The following is a 23210-nucleotide window of genomic DNA, read 5'->3' on the forward strand; positions in this document are numbered from 1 at the left end:
TTTTCTTCAACTAATACAAGATGCTTTTTATTTGTCACCTCTTTATTGAAAGTACATTAGCCTAAGTTCACTGCTGAGTATATATCTAATGGAAGGAATAAATCTTTGAACACCACTGAGAGTACAAATTTGGCTATGGCCTGTGCAACATCTCAAGGTTAATGGATAGAAAAGTTATAAGTCAATACTAAACCTTCTATGTCCTTGAGTTATTAAAAAACATGGATTTTATAATAAAAACGGATTATATCTCTATTCTATTTACTGTTACAACTTTGTCAAAGTATTTCAAAATTTTGGTAATAAAATTATTTTTCCATATAGATTAGATAATATAAATTTTATAGTTGTTGGAGAATTGTTAATTATACAGAATCTAGTGTATTTCCTTGAAATAAAAGGTCAATAGGTGCTATCTCCCCCTTTTGTTTCTATTAGACTAATGGTCTCAATGTCTCCAGTACTAATACTGATGCCTAGTGCACATAATTTAAAAATGATGCTTATAATATAGGCATTTTGTGATGGTAAGGACTTTATGTTTCTAGATATCCTGATTGCCTTTGACTTTTTATTTATTTTTTTTATTTTATTATGTTATGTTAATCACCATACATTACATCATTAGTTTTTGATGTAGTGTTCCATGATTCATTGTTTGTGTGTAACACCCAGTGCTCCATTCAGTACGTGCCCTCCTTAATACCCATCACCAGGCTAACCCATCCCCCCCTTCCCTCTAGAACCCTCCGTTTGTTTCTCAGAGTCCGTAGTCTCTCATGGTTTGTCTCCCCCTCCGATTTTCCCCCCTTCATTTTTCCCTTCCTGCTATCTTCTTCTTTTTTTTTTTAACATATAATGTATTATTTGTTTGAGAGGTACAGATCTGTGATTCAACAATCTTACATAATTCACAGCTCTCACCATAGCACACACCCTCCCCAATGTCTATCACCCAGCCACCCCATTCCTCCCACCCCCCACCACTCCAGCAACCCTCAGATTGTTAGTCAATCAGAGAAAGACATGTATCATATGATCTCACTGATATGGGGAATTCTTAATGCCTTTGACTTTTTAATAATTTTTTGTTGGTGGGGGAAATGAAAAACATAGATTGACTTTACATAATGATTTAAACATGATTACAAAGATTTATAAGCTGTTATGTACTAAATGTTTGTGTCTCCCTAAAATTCACATGTTGAAATTCCAACCCTTAGTGTGATGGTATTTGGAGATAGGGCCTTTGGGAAGTAATTAGGTCATGCATATGGAGTCCTCATGAAATGGATTAGTGCCCTTTTAAGAGGAAACACAAGAGAGCTTGCTTCTTTTCTCTGCTGTCTACCATCTAAAGATACAGCCAGAAGAGGCCATATACAAACAAGAAAGTGAGCTCTCATCAGACACCAAATCTGTGGAAGTATTAGGAGGTGAAGCATTTGGAAGGTACTTAGGTCATGAGAGTGGAACCCTCATGAATGAGATTAGTGTCATTATACTAATGACCCCAAAGAGGCCCCTCATCCCCTCTACCATGTAAGGACACTGGGAGAGACCAACCATCTATGCACCAGAAAGCAAGCTCTTACAGGACATCAGATCTGATGGTGCCTTTATCTTGAACTTTCCAACCTTCGAAACTGTGAGAAATAAATATTTGATACTTAAGCCACCCAGTCTATAGTATTTTTGTTATGGCAGCCAGAACTAAGACAGAAACACTACCAAAAATTAGTAGCACAAGTATTCTTTAAGGAGAGATCCGTATTTGGGTTCCAAATTAAAGCACGCCTTGGACAGATTATGTGTACCAGTGCATTCAGAGAGGGAAGGTTTCCAATCACATTTTAGGATTTGGGGCTTCCACCCTTGAAATATCATGGCACAAACTTGGCAGCCTCAGCAAACAGACTTGGTGTCCAAGTACAATACTCATGTGAATATCTTGAAAGAGATTTCTCACTTTTGCTTTTCAGCTATCATCTAACCAGTGTCCCATAGATGCTAAAATTGGTCCATAATATTTAATTAAAATGAGCTTTGAATCTTATGCTCTAGGGTAAAAATAGTTACCCAAGTGACCCTGTGTTGAGCTGCAAAGGGAAAGCTGAGGTAATGAGTTTCCCACTTAACCTTCTTCCACAAGAAAAACTATTTTCATTTCTGTATACTCTGACTTTCTTCATAAGGTTATGCATAAAGAAAGGACTCTGATGCTACAAAAAAAAATGTTAAAAGCTACTGTTTTATAACATCGACTAAAAAAGTATATGAAAGTACATAGACCAAACAACTTAATATGTACTGAAATAATCAAAAAGAATCACTGTATCCTCATATTTTAAGGTACATCAATTGTTAATATACTATTTCAAAAGAAAATATTTTCAAATTTTTCATTCCCAAATTGTAAAATTATTTAAGTTTAGTAGAAGTTTCTATCATGACCAAACACTATTATTATTTAATTGAGCCATCTACAATTGCCACTTGTATAGATTAAAAATGATAGAATGTTGAGTGCTTGCTTCAGCAGCACATGTACTAAAATTGGAATGATACAGAGAAGATTATCAAGGCCCTTAGGCAAGGATGACATGAAAATTCGTGAAGCGTTCCATAGTTGTTGTTGTTTTTTTTAAGATTTTATTTATTTATTTGACAGAGAGAGACACAGCGAGAGAGTGAACACAAGCAGGGGGAGTGGGAGAGGGAGAAGCAGGCTTCCTGCTGGGCAGGGAGCCCGATGAGGGGCTTGATCCCAGGACGCTGGGATCATGACCTGAGCCGAAGGCAGATTCTTAATGACTAAGCCACCTCAAAGGCCGCTAGAGAAACTAAGCTGGATGTGGTAGGAGAGAGAGAACTTGCAGAAGCTTCCTGACACAGATGCAGGTCCTGAGCATATGTGGATTTTATTTTGTATGTGGGCACATACATACTTTGGAGAATTAAAAGTAAAAGATAGAGTTATGTGAAAGCATATCAATTTCATAGAGATGCTGTGTATTCATCATCACCTTAATTTATAAACCTGTCAGCCACATCAATGAGGCAATTAGCTAGAGACATATCACAGACTCATCTCTGATATAGAGGTCAGAGAAAATATTTTCTTCAAATTCTTTATCTTTAGGGGCTTCATGCACATTAAAACACCATGTCATTTTATCTCCTTTTTATGACATTGAGGCTCATCTCTATTAAGATTCTTTAATTGATTATTGTTTTTAATCCAATCATAAAGTGGTAGAAAATATAGGCATTGGAAAATTTATCCAAGGTCAATATTACAAACATGAAGAATTAATGGTAAAAATTCTTACGTTTTTAGTCTAAAAACAAACTTCCCAAAAGAAATTTTGCAAAATAAGAAAAGCACTCTTTGAGCAAGATGGTATTTTTTTACCCTAACTTTCCAAAATTTTAGTAATGCTAACTAAATCAAAAACAAGAATATTTTAGGGAAGATCTGAAGCCTCCTCAAGGCACTATTGTATTTTTGTCTTTTTTTTTTTTACAAGAAAACAAAAATCATTTTCACAAAACAAAAACTGTTCATTTAAGTTGATCTAAATAAATTTAAGTCAGATAATGCAGGGAAGTTATAGCTTTAGCTATAGTTTTAGCTTTCATTTGGATTACTGTATATAATTATGAAAAATCAAAGCCATTCCTTTTATTATGTATTATATGTTGCAACATTTCTTTCTTTGCTATATTTCACATTATTCATTTCTCCTACTTAGCTTTAAATATTAAGGCTTTATGACATTCTTATTATTCATTTTCTGGTCCTCTCCCTCCCCCCCATAGTCCCATTCCATATATTCAAATATTGGAATGTAAGATTTCTCTTCAGGTTTACCAGTGATTTAACAATAAACAAACAAACAAAACTTTTTAAGATGAATTTTTCAGTATGAAAACAATGGGAATAGTGAGCAAATAAAATAAATGTCAATTATATTTGGACTTTTTTGTAACTTGTATATTATATTTATTTTCCCCCTTTGGTGTGGGATATTCTTATGAATAAGTGAACATATGAATAAATGAACATTGCCATATCTATAATAATTGTTAAAAACTACCACAGATACATTCAACAGAAATTCCATGCTACCCCTCCTTACAGTAGAAAATCTAACGGTGTTCATAAAACTTGCTCTTATATCTTGCTTTTGACACTAATGGGAGTTTTTAGTAAAGACTTCAAGTCCAACTGATGCATGAGCCTAGTAGTTCCCCTTAATTGTGTTTGTAAATTCAATAGCTATTATAGAAAGAGACATTCTTGGCTGCACTTTACAAAAATTATTATACCTCCTAGACCATACTTTATTCATTCTTAACTTCTACGTGTTTTAAAACTGTCTTGTGTTAAGAGTAACTCAGAAATGTATACTTAACTCTCACAGACTTTGGAAGGCTTTTGTTCTGTCACATGTTCCTCTGATAGCTCAATACATTTTGTCTAAATCTAACAGAATGGTGTTGAGAGTCTACCATAAAAGAATGGGGAAAATTGTTTATAAATAAAAACACAGGAAGAGAAGGAGAACTGAATATTGTGTTCTGGAATATTTTTGAAATGAGTTCTTAACTGAAAGAAACAGGAAAGCATTTAAGTTACTGTTACAAACTTCTATCAATAATATTTATTATTGAATATGAGATATTGACCTTTGTCCAATATTGGGGAACATTTTAAGTCTTAGATTCTCTAAAAGTATTTTCACTCTGCATAAATATGTATCACTAGTCAAAATTGAAGTATGAATTAAAAAGAAAAGTCTTGGTGTTTTGGAGGAACCATAGTCACTTCTTGGAAACACATTTTTTTTTTTAAATTTAAATTCAATTAAGCCAACATATTAGTTTTTTATGTAACGTTCAATGATTCATTAGTTGCGTATAACACCCGGTGCTCATCACATCATGTGCACACACTTCCTCTTGTTATTGCCTCTGCTTGGCACTTCCTGCCTACCTCTATGAGAGCCACGTTGCCCTCATCTTGTCCACTCTGTGAACTGACCACTGAGGCTATCCTCTTGGTCTCATATGATGAACATTCAGAAATAACTGGTTATCTTTTATAAGGAAACCAGCTGTGGGAAATGTGGGGGAAATAGATCAACCTCAAGACTTTTCTGTTTCCCTAAACATGCCATACTTTGATTTCTCCATCATGACACAGGGAAATCTGCTAGGCAATTCTCTTCCAGAATTTAATCATAAGTGGTAATCTCAAAGCCGTATTTGCTGGCTTTGTTCTGAAACATTTCATGCTTTTCTATGACCTCCCACTTCAGGAATCATCTAGGAGGGAAATGGAAGACTTGAGAATATTGTCATCTGATCTCTTGCCCTTCCCCTCCACTTCGGACTGCCACTGTTGCATGGGTGGGACTTATCCATTAAGTCTATCCTTGTTACTCTCTTTCATATGACTTTTTATCAATTAGGGATGCTTTTGGCTATGTTTTTTGCCTGAATACTCTAGAAAACAAAATCTAAGGTAAACGTTTGTGTGATAATAATTTTCTGAGAAGGATTCAATCCCAAGGAAGCAGGAGTAAGGAGTCAGGGAAGAGAAATGGAGAGAGGAAATCTATTAGAGAATTCGTTGTGAAACTAAGTTCAGCATTAATACCAGCTATTAGAGAATTTGTTGTGAAACTAAGTGCAGCATTAATACCAGCTATTAGAGAATTTGTTGTGAAACTAAGTGCAGCATTAATAACAGCTAGACACCCATTCTTGCCAGATTTCTACAGAAACTCTATGAGTACGTATTTCATGGGAAGTGAGAAGAGTGTAATGGACTGCACATAAGGTGAGGCATGTTGAGTTTTGCTGATGCATTACACAAAAGATGAAGAGCAATCCTTATAAGTAGCATCCTTATAAGTAGCAACACACTTGGTAAAAATAGCAACCCAGCTCCACAACAGAGGATGGGTGTTATCCTTTAAAAGCCCACTCTGGCTAGAAAGAAAAGATGCATGAATCTGGACTGATGCATAACTTTTTTAGTCTGCCATTGGTATAAAGCAGATCTACCTGGATGCTCTGCGGATACTAGAATGTCAGCAGGAGATTAGATGCCCTCACCTTTTCCCTGAGAAGGAAGGAAAGATCAAACTCTTTCATGTAGTGGCTAGTTGTAATCTAAATCAAGTATTAGCAAGCTAGGCCGATGGTCAAATCCAGCCCCAGGACTGTTTTTCTGTGTCTCTGAGCAAAGACTTTTATATATTTAAAGATTGTGGAGGAAAAAAAAAAAAGAAAAATCTATGCTAAAGACCCATAAACTCTAAAATATTTTCAATATATAACTTTTTACAGAAAAAATTCACCAACACCTGTTCTAAAAACACTGTAAAAAGGGTGGCAAGCCAAGCTATAGACCCCATTACTACAACTAGTGCGGATTATGTAACTAATTTTCATCACATCTTTTTCCACCTTTAGCTGGTCTGGGTTTCTTACCTTGTTGGGTGATTCAGACCTACATCCCTGAGAGTCTGACACTGGTTTTCTAAACAAAAGAACCACTTTCCAGAGAAGGGAAGTTCTTCATCCATTGCCCTCCATGGTCATATATGAATTGGGAATTGGATGGTCAACCGCATGAAAATCATGTTCCATTTCTATTGCCTAATGGAGCAGATCTGGGAGCTTAGGGTCATTTTGGGGGTAGATACACATATATGTTTACTGTTCAGAATGAAATGTTTTGATCAACATTGTTTTCTCATTTATTGAGACTCCAGGTCAATTTAAAGGCTTAAAGGCTTAAAGCCAAATGTCTAGAAACAGTCTACAAGATTCTTTTCTTTTTTTTCTTTTCTTTTCTTTTCTTTTCTTTCTTATCTCTTAGCCACTGGCTTCTATGCTCTTTTACTCCTTTAGCCATTAGGTTAATAGCCTCTGCCCTGGACAATTCAAACAATTGCCTTCAATGGGGAAAAAGCATCATTAATATAGTTTTTCCCCATTTCCTTACCCCCTGTATCTGGAAGAGAATAATTAACAAGTAGCATGGAAGTAAATTGGGACTTTAATCCTATCAATATTTTCTCCTGATAAATATATATATATATATATATATATATATATATATATATATATTTTTTTTTTTTTTTTTTTTTTCCACTGCTTCCCCTTGGATGACTCAGAGTTTGGGATATAGAAAGTGGCTCTTGCTTGCTTTTCTCTGTAACTTCAAATTCCCTATATTTGGGTCTTTCCCTTGAGGATTCTATTAGGAAAGTCTTAGTTGCTCCTAGTAGAAATTCATGTGAAGGTGACCTAAGCAAGTAAAGGTTTCCTTTTCTCACTTAATAATCTGTAGGTTGGTCCTCACTGATGTTTTCCTCCAACTTTTGGTCTGCCTTATTATAAATATTGACTTTTTTGTTTTAATCATATTGTCTCATTATGAAAATTTCCACATACAACCACATTACAAAGAAGAAAACTGAAGTATTGTGAGATAGGACTTTCTTCTTACCTGGACACAACCAAAATTTTTCCCAGAAGTCCCCAGCAAACTATTCCTTACACATCACTAGATTGCTTTGGCTCACATACCCCTCGCCTCTCTCAAGGACCTGGGAAAATGAGTAGTTGTCATGACTGGCTAAGACCAATAGTGATTTGCTGACTGGGACAGAATTAGAGGCTACCCCAAACAAAACTGAGCTATTGTTAGTAAGAAACTAAGAGTAAGAGTCTGATATGTGGGATCCGCTTCAGTAAAAATTTCTTTTCTGAGTTCACCGGGATTACTTTTTGATATGTAAAGATAAGCTCTTAGAATTAGACAAAGCCTGTTTCTCTCCGGCAAAGCTCCCTGATAAAATTGTAATCACAGTATGAAATATGAAAGCATCAAAATCGACAGCTAAAAACTGAGCAAGAAATTTATTGTTATAGCCATTATTGCCCTTTCTCTGATATACTAAAACACATTGATTTAGTGGAGCCAAACAACATTATGAATTAAAGAAAATAAGAATATCTCATTTCATTTTTTCAAAATATTATACCAATTACTATGCCTTAAAGATGGCCAGGGGACAGGCAGTATAACTTGAAAATGAGAATTATATCTGAGGGTAATTAAGAGCTCAGTTAATAATCATTAGCACATCCGTTGAGTTGTTGTCCTAACAGAAGTGAAGGAAAATCATTTATTAATTATTATATTGTCACCTGGATACAGTTATGATCATTTCAAAAATAAATAAATAAGTAACAACAAAAAAACAAAAAATCCTCCCTGTGTATAAATAACATCCTGTGGACCTGAAAGTAATATTATATGCAGCAATTAAAATCTGACCTTGACTTCATATTATCAGAATTTGTTCAAAGTTTTTCTAGGCTACAATAATGCCAGATTTTAAGGGACTTGTTTAAGACATAGGCTCAGTTTGTGTTTAATATTTTAATGTAATTACATTTAAGAAAATAATACATTTTTGGAAGTTATATAACTGAATAATTATGCCATATTATTATGAGGGTAACTACATTTAATTTGACCGCTTTCAAAATATTTTCCAAATACCTTCTAGTTCTCTGAATGTTAAAAATTCTTGCAACGTGTCCTTTAACTTTTTTCTTCATGTATTTATATATGTCAGAAGCATGTAACTTATGTGTGCTAATTGGAAAGATTGAACTTGATGTGGTAGTGGAAGCAGATTTTTATCTCTACCCTTTAGGGCTTTTTGGCTTGGCCAGGAATTAAAATTGACATAAGATATGTGAAAGGAGAAAAGTGTACAAATTTACAGTAAGTCTTGTGTGATATGGAAGCTCTCATAAGGACTAAAGACTCAAGGAAATGAAACCTTCATGCTCTTATAGCAGGTTGAACAAAGAGAAGCAATTATGGAAAAGTATCTAACCTCTATGAGGAGGTTAAAGAGAAAGAAGAATTACTCTAACAAGTTCTGTTTGTATAGAATTCTACAGGTCTCTACTGATGATAAGAATGTCACTTTCCTTCTGGTCTAGGGAGGGTATCTTTCATATAGAAATTTCATCTTCTGCATTCAGGAATAAAAGGGAGGGCCAGAGCGGCCTTCTTGTATCTGCAGTTTCTCAACTGACTTTAACTCAAAATAATCAATATGCCAAAGTAGCACATTTTGGTGTAACATACTCTAACTCCTTCAATGTTTATGTTAATATAAGTTGTGGTTTAATTCATATGGGGTGACAGAGAATGGCATGAAATGGCTGGAGTATAAATCTTATATAATTTGCTCATGTGATAAATGTTAGCATTTTAACCAATAATTTTATCTAAATTATGTCAGAGTTTTATTCAGTAACTTATTTAGATAACCATTATTGTCTCCAGTTGAATCCATGAATTAATTCTGTTTACATAAAACTCTTAAATAATGTGTCCTTACCAATATTATTCATACCAGATATTTTTAACCTTATAAAAATCATGTTTTTAATAGTAAATAAGTATCATATTTATCACTAATGGTGATTTAATGTATTGGTAAGAACAATTTTTTTTTTCCATTTTGAGAAGGTAAAACTTGGCTCAAATGAAGGGAGAATAATTTAAAGGCCAATGGCCTATGATTTAAATTTTATTTTTCCATGAGATACAGGACAATTTGCTCATGGACTTTGAATATTTCTTGGGAAATAATACTAGCATAGTATATAATTCACACCAACTTAAAAGCTCAAATTCTTCAAAATTGAATAAAAGTACTTTTATCTGTGTTATTATGTTATTCTAGATAATATACAAAACCTTTTAGTATTATTATTATTATGTTCAATTAGCCAACATATAGTACATCATTAGTTTTTGATGTAGTGTTCAATGACTCATTAGTTGCATATCACACCCAGTGCTCATCAGCCGGTTACCCCAACCCCCACCCCCCTCCCTTCTGTAACCCTCAGTTTGTTTCCCAAGAGTCCAGAGTCTCTCATGGTTTGTCTCCCTCTCTGATTTCTTCCCATTCAGTTTTCCCTCCCTTCCCATGTGGTCCTCTGCACTATCCCTTATGTTCCACATATGAGTGAAACCATATGATAATTGTGTTTTTCTGCTTGACTTATTTCACTTAGCATAATCCCCTCCAGTTCCATGCATGTCAAAGCAAATGGTAGGTATTCATCCTTTCTGATGGCTGAGTATATTCCATTGTATATATGAGCCACATCTTCTTATACAAAACCTTAATTTTAGTAGAGATACTTTTTTTGTTTGTGCTTCAATTTTGAAATGACACTGCTGATGGGCGCCTGGGTGGCTCAGTAGGTTAAGCATCTGCCTTCGGCTCAGGTCATGATCCCAGGATCCTGGGATCGAGTCTCACGGTGGGCTCCCTGCTCAGTGGGGAGCCTGCTTCTCCCCGCCCCCCTGCTCATGCTAATAAAAAAAAGATTTTATTTATTTATTTATTTATTTATTTATTTATTTATTTATTTATTTGACAGGGAGAGAGAGAGAGAGAGCAGGAACACAAGCAGGAGGAGTGGGAGAGAGAGAAGCAAGCTTCCCGCCTAGCAGAGAGCCTGATGCAGGGCTCGATCCCAGAACCCTAGGACCATGACCTGAGCCGAAGGCAGATGCTTAATGACTACCTTAGACTGGGTGGCTTTAACAAAAGAAATTTATTTTCTCACAGTTCTGGAGGCTGGAAAGTTCAAAATCAATGTTCTGTCAGGGTTGCATCTTTATTTAATAGTTAAGTCTCCTGCTCTTGCTATCTCTCTCTCTCTGTCAAATGAATAAATAAAATCTTTAAAAAAAAACGGGGGGGGGGGTGCCTGGGTGGCTCAGTCATTGAGTGTCTGCCTTCGGTTCGGGTCATGATCCCAGGGTCCTGGGATCAAGCCCCGCATTGGGCTCCCTGCTCCACGGGAAGCCTGCTTCTCTCTCTCCCTCTGCTGCTCCCCCTGCTTGTGCTCTCTCTCTCTGACAAATAAATAAAAAAAAAATCTTTAAAAAAAAATAGAAATATGTAATAGTTAAGTCAACCTTATTTAATCCTATTAGTTAATTCAATTATGATTTAACCCTAGTAAGTGATCACATTTATTCCTCCAATGATGAGGAATTCTCAGTGAATTGATGGAATGAATGAGCTGATGACACTATATTCATTAGGAATGAACTAATTTACATGTAGAATAAACATACTTATCAATGGTTATAAAATGCATGTGTAGAGGACAAAGATGGAAAGCATTAGGTAAAAGAAATTTAGAAATAAAATTATAAGGAAAATTGTCTGGAAGCAGATAAATGACATCCTGATGACTCAAATAATTCAAATGATCATACTTGTAATCCTCAGTCTATTATTTCTTAGTGAACCTTGTCTACAGAAAAAAATTAAAACAAAATCTTCCATTTTCACAGGAAAATTAGTTCATGCAAGATATTTCTAGTATTGATTCCTTTATCTTGTAATCTAAGATTATTGAGGCCAAGTTTTCAAAGTCTCTCAGGGAATTGCAAGCCATAATAAAAGAGAAGTTAAAATTAGACTATTCAGAAAAAAATTACCATATTTTCTATTTCCCCTAATTAAAAATATATAAATCCAGACTTAATAATAGGAAACCAGGAACTATCTATTTAATGTTTCCCATCTATGTCAATGATCTGCTAGTGATCAAATGTCATCATCAAGCTGTGAATGGTGGAAATATAGAAAAAAGAAGGTTCATGTTAACATGTACTGACATTATTTTATAATTCAAATCTTATGAGAAAGTAATATATTCATTTTAAAAATAAGGAAATGTGTATCACATGGTATGTGAATTGTCCAAATTTATGGAGCTGGTAGATGAAGGAACTAATTTTGACTCCAAAATTCAAATTATTGTCCACTATTTTATTGTGCTGCAACCAAATGTTTATTACAAGTCATTTACGGCTATGTGTATGTGTGTAATTTTTACATATGCTTACAATTAACTTAAATTCTTCTAGGTCCCAAAAGTATTTGTAGTTTATAGATTATGTCCAACTGTAACTAACATTTAAGGAATTTAACAGAAAAGGAGGATATGTTCTTGGCAGGAAATAAATCCAATAGCTGCAAAATTACATTAAGTGTAACCCTGCATTTTTTCCACATCTATTCTTTGGCAACCAAAATCTGAATCAGTTAAACTAAATTATTTTCTCTGTTTATCACATTATTTTTACAGTATTGCTATCAGTACTGTTATCCCCATCAATAATAATGTTCATTACATAACTAAAATATGCAGGAACATTTACCAAATACTGGAATATAAAAAATATCATTTAAATATTCTCTGTTTCAGGGACACCTGGATGGCTCAGTCAGTTAAGTGTCTGATTCTTGGTTTCAGCTCAGGTCATGATCTCAGAGTTGTGAGATGGACCCCAAGTCGGGCTCTGCACTCAGCAAGGTGTCTGCCTGAGATTCTCTCCCTTGACCCTCCCCCACCCCCCGCTCGCACACACACACTCTCTCTCCCTCTCTAAAATAAATTAAAATAAATAAATAAGTAAGTAAATAAATAAATAAATAAATAAATAATAAATATTGTCTGCTTCAAAATGACTTCCCATTTAGTTGGGTTTTTAGATCACATACATAAAAATACAAGTTCCAGTACAAAGTGGCATTACTAGACTTTTCATGGGCTAGATGGGAAAATAATTACAACTACTATTAGAGAGAGTGGTAAACATAAATATTTGGGATAGAAGAGGAAGACTGGAAAAACTATGACTTCATCTGGATCTCATTGGAAAACTAGTCATGGAAAAAGTAGAGTTTGTCAACAAAGATATTCCTTATAAGGGAAATGAGGGAGAGAGAGAGAGAGAGCGTGCACATAAGTGAGAACCTTAATAGCCTTGCCATATTTATTTTGTGAAAAAAAGTTATTTTGTTGTTCTTTTATAAAAAATAGATTAGCAAGGCAAATACCTATAATATAATTTGCTTTATAATTGCAGTGTTGAACTTTGTCTGTGCCCTGAACTCCTAAAAAACAGAAAGGGATGACAAATTCACCTATCCTTCTAAGTTCCTGGAAACACTGCAAAGAGCCACCGTTCCCATATGACACAGTTAAAACTTGCCCATGGCCCCCTTGTTTCCTCTGACAAGGCAAGACACAATTCCTCCAAAATACCATCCTTTGTTTCATAAATGAGTCGTTGAGTTATTTGTCCTCCTCCTAGTCTGGATAAATGCCTGCTAATTTGACTTGACCAAACTTTAATTAAGCTTCTCTCTTCCCCATAAGTCTTTACAGTTGGGCAAGCTTACTGGTCCTGCCGAGGATCCAGTGACCACTGAGAAAATCATTTTCTGCTCAACTGTCTGATCATACCATCTGCTCTTCCAATATGCCCTATGTGCCTGACCTCTGAGACTTACAGATCTTATGGTTGGAGTATTCTCCCCAATGCAATAGTCTCTGCAAATAAAGTCTCTCCTACCTAACTGCAAGTTTTTATTTACTTTTTTTGACAGCAGAGAAGTTCTGCTGTAATGAGATATGCTGGGCTTAATTGAGGACTTCTGTAATTATTGTGGAAAAGAAGCAAAATAATTAGAGGTGATATATGTATCATTACATATAGATAACATTTTAGAATGCTTTTAAGTTAGAATATTTAAATTTGGAAGATATATATCTATGTATATAGATATCTATCTATCTATCTATCTATATCTCAAAAACATGTCTTTCTCAAGAGTAATATTGAGAAGGCAGGGGTGGTGGCAGTGGTTACGGATAAGAATCACTACTGACTTAGTACCCCTCCTAATCTTGGGGACATTATCCATGTGTGTGCATTTCAAGAACGAGCTATAATGTGAAAAAGTAATGATTGTAGGCTTTAATACATATCAGGGTTAATATATTTTAGAATATTGTGAAAATATCCCTTTCTTATCAGCTAAGTAAATCTTTTCCAAGACTCACAGCTTATTGCAAAATGATAAATTATTTTTAAGTAGATTGGGATTTAAAGTATTATATATTTTTAAAATCCAAGGTTTAGCTATGTTGCTTTCCTTCATTTCTTTATTCAAAATCAGGGAGGATAAAATGATAAATATTTTTATGAGTGGGCTTAGGTTTTCTGGTAGATCACAGTGTTCGGGGCCTCAAAAGGACATATTGGGAAACAAATTGCCGCAAAAGCCATCTGGCAAGAACCTCTGAAAATCCAGTTACTTTGCAAAGTCATTATTTTTGATCTCTATCCTGTGATAATTAATAGGGGTGCTCCCTCTAAAGGAAGTTTGTTTAATTGAAAGATTTTGGGAAAATTCATCACTGCCTGCTCTTTGTCCTTCAGTTGTAGTAAATGTTGAAAATTACCAAATTACTGAATTGCCAAAAATAAGCCATCAGCAGAAGGGCAAAAGTGCTATTGATGTGGGCAGTAACTTTGTAAAATGCGTGGGTACAATCTGTTTGTGTATGCATAGTCTGCTTATATGGAACAGGAAGCATTTAAAATCAGGAATTTAATTAAAGAGAATCTTTACTGAATGGTTCTGATATAATTCTAACTAGATGAATTTTTGTTTGATGGAATTTTAAATATTTGTCTTATTTTATGTGACTTGTATATTTGTTTTAATTTGAAAGGAAGATCTTTCATTTGTGAATTCAGTTATTTTGGATAGAAATTTTATAATTTAGTGGTGACTGTATCATCAAATTCTCAGTGGGAGATAAGATGTCCTGTGTTGTTATGCTACTTTATGAAGACAGAATGACTAGAATAAGATGAATAAGGACACATGTCTATGTATTGTGATACATACTAAGAAAATTCTCTTTAAAGTAATCCTTTAGCCAATATCCTATGACATGTACTCATTAATGCTCCTTGCTTAGATCATCCCAGGGTCTTTTCATCACTCAATCTTATTTCTGGAGGGAACTGAAAACTTTGAAAATAGAAAGGTAGGTTTTGAAAATTTTATTAAAAAAAAAGAAGCTTGAAAATAAATTATGAAGACACAAAATCAAAATTAATGTGTGAAGGAATTGAAATACCTTTACTATCTGCAGAGTTTTCAGGTTATGGTATTCTCAATACAGAAGTATTGAGCCTGATATAACCAATAATACAACATACATTATATTAATCTTTAATCTGTTTCTTCCCTTTTCAACTAATCAAGGATGTTGCTAGGAAAACTCTCTATTTAACCACACATCACAACACATCAGCCTACAAATATACTGATAATTCCCCCAATCTTAACCCCATTTCTTTATTAAACTATTGCCTCAACTCTCTGCTTATAAGTCACACAAAAAATATACATTTTAAGTATCCAAATATTTAAATGTACATATACATGGACAATCATGTTTGTAATCATTAAAAGTTAATTTTCTCATAAAATTTACAAAAAGAGGTTTTGTTTCCAACTCCTGTCTTGACTCACTTTATTTTTTTAAGATTTTATTTACTTAAATGAGAGAGAGACAAAGAGAGCATGAGCTGAGGGAGAGGCAAAGGGAGAAGTAGAGGAACAAGCAGACTGCCTACTGTGTATGTGTGGGGGGGGCGATGTAGGGCTCAATCCCAGGACCCTGAGATCATGACCTGAGCCAAAGTCAGATGCTTAACCTACTGAGACACCCAGGTGCCCCTTGACTCACTTTAATTAAGCTTTTTACTCTATCACTTTGCCAGAACTGGTTGTTTCAGTATCACCAGTGATCTCATTATCAAATCCAAATTCTCAAGCACAACCCAATTCCATTTGTCAGCAACATCTCTCTGCTCTCTCTTGAAAGTATATGTAGAATTGGTCTGCTTTTCACAATTTCCATTGCTGCTACCTAGGTCCACGTCATGTCATTATTATTTCTCTCGTGGGTAATTGTAATAGCTCTCTAACTGGTCTCCCTTCCTCTACCTGTACAGATAATTTGCTACACAGAAACATAATTTTTCCATGTAAATAAATAGCAGTAGCAACAAAACATTAGTTATCAGATTGAAGTAAAATATTTTGACTTGCTAGAATCAAATTTATAGCTTGGAATATTATACTAAAGGTTAATGAAATATAAAGTAAAGCAGAACAAAAAAAGGTATAAATCAGGAAGGAAAAATATCTCAGTACATAGATATAATACATGTAATTTATGGGTAAAAGGAGCTCCAGAAGGAGGAAAAGAAAAAGATGAACAAAAGACAAATACAAAGTAGAATTTTTATCTAAGGGAGATTGAGGTCTACAGGTTGAAAATTTTTACCACATTCCAGGTTGGAATGATAAGAAGAAACATATATCTTGACATACATTGGTAAAATAAATGTATTAAAAGAAAATTTTGTAATGCTTTTGACAACATAAACAAGTTACTCACAAATGTATAATGAAAATAATTTGATCTTGAGCTTCTTATCAGCAAAAGTGAAAACCAGAAAAAAAATGGAATGAAATGTATGAAGGACGAAGAGAGGACTATACCCAGGCAATGATCACATCATTCATGTATCAAAAGTAGGGAAAAATACTAGACGGTAGGCAAGAATATAGCCATGCATGTACTCCAACTAAGGAAATGAAAAGAGAGGACTACTATTCCAAATCACAAATATTTGAACAGAGACCTCAAACTACAGATGGGCAGAAGTCAACGATGAGTCATGCTTGTTTCTTTTTTTTTTTTTTAAGATTTTATTTATTTATTTGACAGAGAGAGACACAGCGAGAGAGGGAACACAAGCAGGGGAGTGGGAGAGGGAGAGGGAGAAGCAGGCTTCCCGCAGAGCAGGGAGCTCAATCGGGGCTTGATCCCAGGATCCTGGGATCATGACCTGAGCGGAAGGCAGATGCTTAATGACTGAGCCACCCAGGCACCCCAAGTCATGCTTGTTTCTTTAACTACTAGACAGATCAACTTATATCTGAAAGAATATTCAGAGACATGCTGAATATGTAATATAGGTGCTAAAGAAGGATTCTTAAAAATACAAAAAGAAAAGACAAGAAAAATTTGACAATAGTCTAGAAACAAAAGGACTAATTGCCTTAGGAAACCCAATAGTTGAGGGACAGATGTGAAAACAAAATATAATTTTTTTCTAATAAACTGATGTATGGAATGAAGGATATGGAAAAGGAAAACAAATTGAAAATACTCAAGAAGCTCATCTTGTAGAGGAGAAGAGAAAGAAAGACAAAGTGTTGAGAAATAGTTTCTTGGCATTATAAACAGCTGATCTTGTGTTTTCTTTCTTTTTAAGGAATATTAAAAGAATATGTTTAATTCTGGGCACCTAGGAAGAAAGCATGGACATTAATTAATTATATTGGTGAGCTAGAGTAAAATTCTTCCCTAATAAATGAATAAAAGCAATAAGTAAAAGTGAATAAAACTATAAAAATGTGGAAAGAAAACTATTAAACCATAAGGTAAAATGGTAAATAATAATTCATCCCAATAATGCAGTAAAGTTTTTATCATTATTTATTAAATAAATAAATTCAAGAGGAAACTGCCAGAATTTATTTGATAAAGTTGAGGTAACATTCCTAATTAAAACAAACAAACAAACAAACAAACAAACAATAAGTGATCTCTCATCCAACTAGGAATAGGAGACACTCGGTAAAGAATAGCTACAAAAACCTACAGCTAACATCATACCTAATGGTAAGAAACTAGAAACATTCCCACTGAAATTATATATATATTTTTTATTTTTAAAATATTTTATTTATTTATTTATTTATTTATTTATTTATTTATTTATTTTAGAGCGAGCGAGTGAGAGCATGAGATCAAGCAGGGGGGAGGGAGAAGGAGGACTCTGTACTGAGCAGGGAGACCAATGCGTAGCTTGATCTCAGGGCCCTAAGATCACCACCTGAGCCGAAACCAAGAGTTCAACCTACTGAGCCACCCAGGTGCCCCATCCCACTGAGATTATAAATAAGAGAGAGATGAATAGACATAGCAAAGGATTTTTCACATAATAAAACTATTCTGTATAATACTATACTGGTGAATACATGTCATTCTACATTTCTCACACCCATGGAATATGCAATACCTAGAGTGAACCCTAATATAAACTTTGAATTTCAGATGATGATGATGTGTCAATGTAGTTTCATCCATTTTAACAAATGGTTATGTTTGGTGTGGGATGTTGAAAGTTGGGGTGTCTGAGTATGTATTGGGGCAGGGAGTTTATGGGAACTGTACTCTCTGCTCAATTTTGTTGTGGACCTAAAACTACTATAAAAATAAAGTCTGTTTAAAGAGTAAGATGATAGCAGAAAACTGTTCATCCAACACAGAGACAATATAAAAATATCCCATTGCAATTTCGTTAATTCTAAATAGCAAACCCTTCAAACCATTAAAGTTAGGTCAGAAGTTACAGATGTGGGTCCCATTCTCATCATTTGATTATTAGTCTAAGGAACCTAATGACTGCAATAAAAATAAAATAATTTGTTTAAAGATTGAAAACAAGGAACAAAAAAAGTACATTTATTTTTTTGGCAAACATGCAAGAAAACTAGAATTTATATCTTGGAGATAAGCTTAATAATAAAAAAGATATGGAGAAAAATACAAATCACATTTAACATCTTAAAAGATTATCTACACAACTGGAAAGTCATATCTTGTTCTCAGATGAGAAGAGATTTTATTAATTTTCAATTCTTTCAAAATGTATATATAAATGTAATGGTTAAGTTTAGTTAGAATCCAATTACTATTAACTGTTTTCTTCTACATGTAGATAAAATTACCATAAAATTCACAAGATAAAAAGGCAGAGAATAAGAAAAAAAGAACAAAGAGTAGTCAAAAGAATTTAATTTCCCTAAAATATACCATAAATCTTCTGAAATACCATAATTTCCCTGAGTTCATGCATAAAGTATTATGTTTTGGTATTGATTTAGACAAATAGACCAGTGCAACACAGGAGACAATTCAAATAGATCCAAGAATATATGAGAGTGTAATATGCAGCAATAACATGTACATTAATGCAGTGGAAAATAAATATGACATTTCATAAGCTGAGTGGAACCCAATCTCCTCTTGGGGAAACTAATAGACTCATTGTAATGACCTCTGTGTGCCACAGTTCCTCAGAAAATGTCACATATTCCAGAGCTACATTCCTCCAATTTACTACCCTCCAGAAATTAACTACCCTTTTCTTTTCCTATTAGTTTCTTTGTAAGAAATTTGATGAAGTAGTGTGTCAGATACGTAATACCTGTGCAGTAGTGAACTGTGCAGTGTGTGTATATTTATATACATTTATTTCTGCTTATGCACACATGTATTGATGTCAGTTGATTTGAAGACATTTCGGTGGGATGGAAAGGCTACCGCTTGGGAGAGGTCAATGTGTGAGCGACTGTCTAATCTGACCTTATGTAAGACTTTCATTATCTCATGTCCCCCAGAATGTACAATGACATATTGGCGTAATAACCTTTGATATACCTGAAATCATGTGAAAGGGACAACATCCATAAAGCAGAAATCATAGGGAGAGTTAAACATTCACTATCTTCTGAAATGACATGGCGCTCTGTCATTATTGACAAAGAAAAATAAATAAATCCCCTTTATGACTGGTTTAAAACAAGTGACATCTTACTTGTTTTTTATTTCAACAAACTTTCTTTTTGAATGTGCCTGAATAGCTATATCCCTGAAGAATTAAATAATGGATCAAGATACCGCCGCCTCCAAGATTGTGTGTTCGCTTAAAGCTGTGAGTGAAATCTTTATAGAACAAAAGTGTTTTGAGTATCACTGCTGGGGGGATGGAAAGGGCACTGGGAAGGGCACTGGGTTGAGTGTCATGATTTCGAGGTTCTGGTGATTTCTAAATACCAGCTTTTGCATTTGCATAATGCAATAAAAGCTACCTTTCTATCAGCGTTGTTATAAAAATGAAATAAATTAGTATTCTATAATTCATTGATCTAGGAAACTGTCAGTTTTAAAGAAGACTATCACTTACATATTACTTAAAAGGAAAACATATCCAATTAAACTATAAGAGAAAACTTTGCATTTTTATAATATATATGAAAAATTCTTTTAGACCAAACAAATGTAGTAAACCCTCCAGTAAGACATATATTGTTTTTCTCTGTTTTTGTGGTTTTTTGAATGTCTTGTAACTTTTCATTGTATGTAAACCATGATATACTATTTTAAGACAATTTAAACAACAAATGCTTTCAGCATATATAATTTAAAAAGGCACAGTCAGTTGATTTGCTGATAATATGAACAGCAGTGACCAGATTTGGGCATGCAACAGAATGACTACTATGCCCATGACAGCCATGTGGGCAAGAAATAGTGTTAGATACCAAAGATTTTAGAGTTTCAGAGAGAACAAAATTCGTCCAATGATACACAGAATGTGAATCTAAGAGATTACCAAAAAGTTAGTTCTAGGTGTAATGTGGGCCTACAACTTTGAGCACAGACTTTGAGTATTGCACTGTGACAATATCGATCTCAAATATTTATTATAAGAATTGTGATATACTTTTATAATATTTATTGAGAGTCAGTTCCATGTGTTGTCTTATTTAATCCCCCCTAAACCCTGCATGATATGAGTTCCTTCATTTATTTTACAAATGAGAAAACTGAGCCCCGGGATCATTATATAACTAAGATCATATAGACATTAAGTAACAGAAATAGCACAGATGTTTCTATTTCACCATTTTCCTTAAAATTATATGGTTGACCCTTGAACAGCACAAGGTTACAGGTGCCTGCCCCCTGCACAGTCGAAAATCCACGTATTAACTTTTGACTTCCTAAAAACTTAACTACTAATAGCCTGTTGTTGACCAGAAGCCTTTCTGTTTGATAACATAAAGAGCTGATTAACGCATATTTTGTTTGTTATATGTATTACATACTATAATCTTACAATAAGGCAAGCTAGAGAAAAGAAAATGTTATTAAGCATAAGGAAGAGAAAATACATTTAGAGTACTGTATTATTTATCGAAAAAAATCTGCATATAAGTGGACTTGCATAGTTTAAACTCATGTTGCTTCAGTCGACTATATATTAATTTATCCAAAATCTATTATTGTTGGAAAAATTTTGTGCTTCAGTACAAAACTATGCATCAACTAGAGGACAGTTCTGCAGTTTGTCTGACTCTGATTATTTGGGAGTTATTCTAAAACTTGGGAATTATAGAAAACTTTAAGCAATGCAAATAGTTCTTGTTTATAGAAATGCAAATTGTGTCCTGCCCGTAGAGGTTCAAGTGACTTCTCTCCCCCAGTGTTGAAGAAACTAATTTGCTTCCATTTGCACATTCTTTTCAGTATTCCTTATCTATAAATATGTCTTTTCTTTAGATTCTCCTTTGATTTGACCCGGTTATAGCATCCATCTGGTAGCCTTGAGTTAAACAAAATCTTCAACACATGTTTATTTATATCAATCATTCTTTTTTTTTTTTTGAAAATTGTCTTTTAGTCAGTAAAGACATAAATAGTCAGTAAAATGTTATACTACTTTCATTTATTTATTGAACAAATAACTACACTGACTTAAACCTATATCTGTCTTTCACCCACCTCAAAAATGATAATGATGACACCTTGCCCGAGGGTGGATGTGGGTTAGGAACACAGAGTATGAATATAATTTCCCACCAACTTTGTGACCCTGAAAACAAATGAAATCTCTGTGAAACTAACGGCTAAGTTTTGCCGTTTTTAATCTTTACACTCTGAATGTTAAACGTGTGCATTCTCAAAAGGTCAACTATTTCATTCCATCACACCTTGACCAGGCTTACTTCCTTGTAAATCCACATAATTATTTATATCTTTATAATTAGTAGCAAAATTAAGCTCAGTTCCTTGAAATTTATTAACCCTATTTTTTTAAATAATAAAAATTATCATTAGATTATCATTACCACATTTAGACAGTCTCCATGCTTCCAATGATAACCTTGTGAAATAGTATCTAACACAGAGAGATTTAAAATTTAGTCTTTGTAGAAAGGTTTGAATTTCAATTATCTTTTTTTTTAACTGAAAAGGAGTGTTAAGTTTTAGCACATCGTTGACTAAGACCTTTCTCTTTGACTTGTCCCTGTGATTTCAAGTTCACTGAATCAACATCACTTAGGTATCTACTAAATTCAGTCTAAAACCGAGGCCAGAAAGAGGTTGGAGTAAGAAACCTGATTTTTTAACACTAAAACCTAAGTAATTATATTTACAACAGAAGTATTTCATTGAAATAAACCCAGAGAATCTCGGAGCTATAACGTAATTAGTGGTCAAGCAAATTGCTATAGCTAAACAAATAGCTGCTTCTAGAATTACCATAATATTACTAGCATAAATGTATATATCAACAAAAAAAAATTGGGCACACATCGGTTTCTCTATCCTTCTATATTTCTATTCCTTCTGTATTTCAATATTAACTTTCTTCAATGCAAGGGAAATTTGGGATTGGTTACAAGCAATCCTAAGCAAATTACTGAAGAAGGAAAAATTTATCTTTAATATTCCATACTCTCCCTTTCTTTTTCTTCTTGTCCCTTCTGACCAGTCTCCTGATCCGCTTCCAGTGCCTCAATTTATTGAGGTTGATTAGTCATTGAAAGAAAAGCAAGTAAATATGGCCTTTTATTGCTGAATTCTGTGCAGACATATCCATAAAAGGCAATTCCCTCTGATTTATCACGCTGAGACCACTGTGTGTTTAGTAATGTCATATTAATTTATATTATGTTTTACATTATCAGACCATGTTGAAAACAAGAGTATCTATTTTTACAATATTTCTAGAACTTGACAATGTCAATATCTTTATAAGATTTTGATCTTATCCTCTTGTCTAGGTGTTATATTTAATAGATTTTATAATGAATTATGTCTCTTATTCCTGGACTCCTATAATGAGTTTTCATGATTCAAGAAAAGAGGAAAGAATAATCTTGGACTGAACTCTAATTGTCTATAAAAAATATTTGCCTGGTCCTATGTATCTGTGGCAAAAAAACATATTTATGTAAAAAATATGTTGAGCCACCCCCAAAATAACATCTCTATCCGCTTCCCATATATAATCAAATTCATCTTAAATTTTTTTATGTAAATTGATA

General features: G+C 33.9%; 1 non-coding gene across 1 annotated transcript; it reads left to right on the forward strand.

Annotated features, from left to right (window-relative positions):
• The first annotated feature begins 2526 nt into the window (after nt 1-2526).
• LOC118528868 (U6 spliceosomal RNA) lies at nt 2527-2633 on the forward strand. The gene has a single exon (XR_004913833.1). It is a non-coding gene; the product is annotated as a U6 spliceosomal RNA (small nuclear RNA).
• Nucleotides 2634-23210: the final 20577 nt, after the last annotated feature.

Source organism: Halichoerus grypus, chromosome 13 (assembly GCF_964656455.1).
Source record: "Halichoerus grypus chromosome 13, mHalGry1.hap1.1, whole genome shotgun sequence".
Lineage (NCBI taxonomy): Eukaryota > Metazoa > Chordata > Mammalia > Carnivora > Phocidae > Halichoerus > Halichoerus grypus.